This window comes from Solanum pennellii, chromosome 3 (genome assembly GCF_001406875.1).
Source record: "Solanum pennellii chromosome 3, SPENNV200".
Taxonomy (NCBI): Eukaryota; Viridiplantae; Streptophyta; class Magnoliopsida; order Solanales; family Solanaceae; genus Solanum; species Solanum pennellii.
The window spans coordinates 26,474,888-26,478,857 of record NC_028639.1 but is presented as its reverse complement, the minus strand read 5'-3'; positions in this window follow the sequence as shown (position 1 = coordinate 26,478,857).

Genomic DNA, 3,970 nt, shown 5'->3' with positions numbered 1-3,970 from the left:
CCCCCTCCCCCCCCCCACTTAGGAGAAAACCATCTAAGGTCAACATACGATTACTACAATGATCTCCCTCAAGGAACCTTCAACCTTACTAACACCTTCTCACCCACTCTTTAGTATACTAGATGTCACACTCGGAAAATCCAAGACCTTAGATAGAGCCTCACATATTTATCTAAGGTTAGTAACATTTTCGTAAGGCCTAAAATAATTTTAATAAACCATTTATGAAGTTTTGGAGTTAAGACATCAAGAAACATCCATGACTTCCGGAAGCTAGTCAAATTTAACTTCTGAAACTTTCTTAGGTTTCGGGAAGGTTTGAAGGTGTTGGATGAGGTCTAAAACTTGTAAAATAACTTTAAAACGGTAAAACCATGTAAATAGGGTCGAAAATTCCAGGTACGACCCCTAAAGGGTAGCCCTCGGGGTCCACAAAAGGACCCCAAACTTGGCTTGGCAAGCTGCCAAAGTAGCAGCCAAAATGCACATGGCAAAAACAAGTCCACATCGCAGACTTGGGTGGCTTTTGTTCAAAAATCAAGTCTGCATCGTGGGCAGGTAGATGATTCCACTGTATCGGAAAATAATTTAGAAAATCTTGCGGGAGAAGCTCCGAGTCGCCGACTTGTTCCCCGACGAAAATCTGAAAATTTGAATTATAGTTTGACTTCACTAAAGGGTAAACTTATGTGAGGGGTCTTTTGTTTATTTCGTGGGAGGCCTATATATTAATTTTATATCCGTTTCCCGCACATTTCACTCACTCAAATAAAATCCCTAAATCAAAACCCAAAAGCTCTCACCTCTCTCTACTTTCTCTCTCTATTCAACCTCCATTGAAGGAAGAACAAAGCTTGAACAAGAAGACCAATTTCTATAGGATATCACTTGAATTTGGTGGAGTAATCTTCATTAAGGTATGAGTTCTTCATTCTTAGGATTATTTTCCCCAAGAGGTCTTCTCAAAGTTGTTTCTAAATCACCCAATTCCAAGGATTTTTTTGTTCTAATGGGTTTTGTTCTAAACTTAAAATTAATGATTGATTATGATTAATTTTGATTGACTATGACTAATTAAGTGTAGATTGTTGAGTAATTGATGCTAATTGATGGAATTTTATATAAATCATGTCCTTTCTCCAAATTCCCCAAATCTTGCATCTTTCTTATAAAATGATGGGAATTGATCAATGTATTGATTGTTAGACTTGTTTTATCTATCCTAATTCATTCATGCACTTCCTAGGGTAAAGTATTATTGGGATTGAATCTATTTATTGAAGAATTCATTATGAACCCTTTTCCCCAAGCCCTAGGTTATGAATTGAAGGTAAATTGAATAGTGATGATGCAATTGACTTAGTTCTTGTATTAATTACAAACGAATGATGTTACTAAACCTACTATTGGATTATATTTGGTTGGTTGATGGTAATATAATAATGATGGATTTTGAAGGAGATTGGGTAAGTCTTTATGATCCTAACCTTTACTTCAATTATGATGGCTTGTGATTGATGATGTAGTTCAATTGAAGCATGTCTTGAGATTAGCCTAAGTAGGTGTTGGTATGATCTTGAATTAAAATGTCTTGACTATGTGATTGTGAGATTATGCATAAGATGAAATTATATAAGGTTGGTTATGAATTATCTATGTGCCTTACTATGAAATGATGATGATAATGTGCTAATCTCACAAATGAAGGGCTGTAATGAAAGGATAATTCTCATGCAATACCTATTGAGATAATGACCATGACTATACAAGGGGTTAGACCCCTATGACCTAAACTAAGTTATGAATATTAATAAAATACATTTTAAAAGAGACTCTAGCTTAGCACCGAGTGAACTTGTATATGAGGGGTGGAGGCTTCCCAAGGAGCGCAGGTACGGTTCACCATCTTCCTCATGGGATGGATAACCTCATAACCCAAAAAAAAAGCCAAGTGATATTTCCATGACAGCCCCCAAGCTCTATAAACTATGTTGCCACCATAGGAATACTAGATAGTTTATCCACCTAGATGTTATGTTCATGTTTGGTTCTACTTTGGCCGGTAGACCACCTTCCATCGGTGTAAGGTTTTACAATACCGGATTCCACACTTAGATCTTGTGGTCTATGTCGGTTAAGGCAAGTGTTCCCAAAAGTAAAATGAAGTAATGAAGTAAACACTAAGAAAGGTGACTTAAGAGGTTTGACTTAGCCAAGGTAGGGGTATGGGACTCTACCTATGCCTTGCACTAGTTTTCCTTGAGGGTCTGAAACCAAAGAAGGAGCATATTTTGACAATTTAGGGAATTTCAAGAGTATTCAAGAAAACTCATACCTCCTTGAGAAGGTTGATGAACTCCACCACCTTGGCTTCCCTCTTCTCCCTAGAAAAGAACCTATTAAGAAAAGTCTTCTTGAAAATTTCCCAAGTCACTGGTCCACCCCTTAACGGCCTATTGTCCCTCAATTCGACATACCAAGTTTGGGCCACATCTTTGATTTGGTAAGTGGCTAAATTGACCTTCTCACTAGTAGTCAACCCCATGGCATAAAGGATCTTGTAGATTTCATCAATGAACTCTTAGGGGTCTTCTTCAACCTTGGACCCATAGAAAGTAGGAGGATTCATCCTAGTGAAATCCCTTAGACGGGAGGCCATGGTAGCAACTTGTTGATATGCTAGGGGTACAACCTCCCGATTAGCGTGGACTGTCATGTCTTGGGCTTGAGTAGTGGCGGCTAGTGCTTGGGTAGTAATGGCTTGGTCCATTTTGAAAAGAGCATCCCGGATGGCACCATTCGTCAAAGGAGGATTGACCAAAGCTTGGTCATCATCTATATCTTCATCAAGAAGAGGAACTTGATCACCATGGGGAGGAGCTCCCGCATTGGCAATATCTTTCTCTAGTGTTCGTGCCGCATTCCTTCGAGTATTCATTGCCTATAATCACAACAAGAGTATTAGATGCAAAAGCACATAGAGATAAACTCTAGAGGCACGATATTGAACTTCCAAGAAAGTGAGAGTTTCCTAATAATCATACAGATTCCTATTCATAAGTGTGACGCGCTTCACAATTATGAATAAAGAACCTAGGTAGACATGGTTGAGAGAGACATCAACTCAAATATATTCAACCTGATGCTCTGATACCAAGTTTTTCATATCCGGGAATACCACCCAGACGTAACTGGCATCATCATTCTCTTTGAGGACTAAGACTAGCCTCTTAGCTTACATCATCACATCCATAGGTCAAATTTAGTGGAAAATTTAAAACTTTTCGTTACTTCTACACGGAGGTTTACATAGACCTCTACATATACAAAGTATATATATATATATATATATTGAGTATACATAGACCCTTCATATAAGAAAATTACTTAGTCTTCCACTTTTATTACACATAAGTATATAGAACATAACATAGTCTCAAATAGTTGTCTCATCTCATAACCATCTAATAAGAGTATATAGAATTGGGACTAGCCCATACATCAATGAAACAAGACCACATATAGCTCATACAGTGTTTAATATCCAAATGAAAAGGAAAGAAACATAAGAGTCTTGAACACTAAAATAATCTCATAGGCTTGATAGTGGCATCGCCCTCGGAAAGTGAGGACCTACTCTACTTGGATGATTAGGATATCCAAGTCTTCTTCAAGTCGTCTCCAAAAGCCTTTCAACGTTCGGAACCTAAAATGGCGAAAACAAAGAAGTGGGGTTAATACACCACTTGTACTAAGTATGAGACTATATGCGCACATATCATGAAAACATGCTAAAGGAGGACATTTCATTATGTATGCATTTTACTTTGAAAACCTTAATGCATATTCAACAAGACCATACCAAATCATTATTATTATTATTATTGTTATAATTATTATTATGATTATTATTATTATGATTATTATTACTCTTTATTATTATTATTATTATTATTATTATTATTATTAT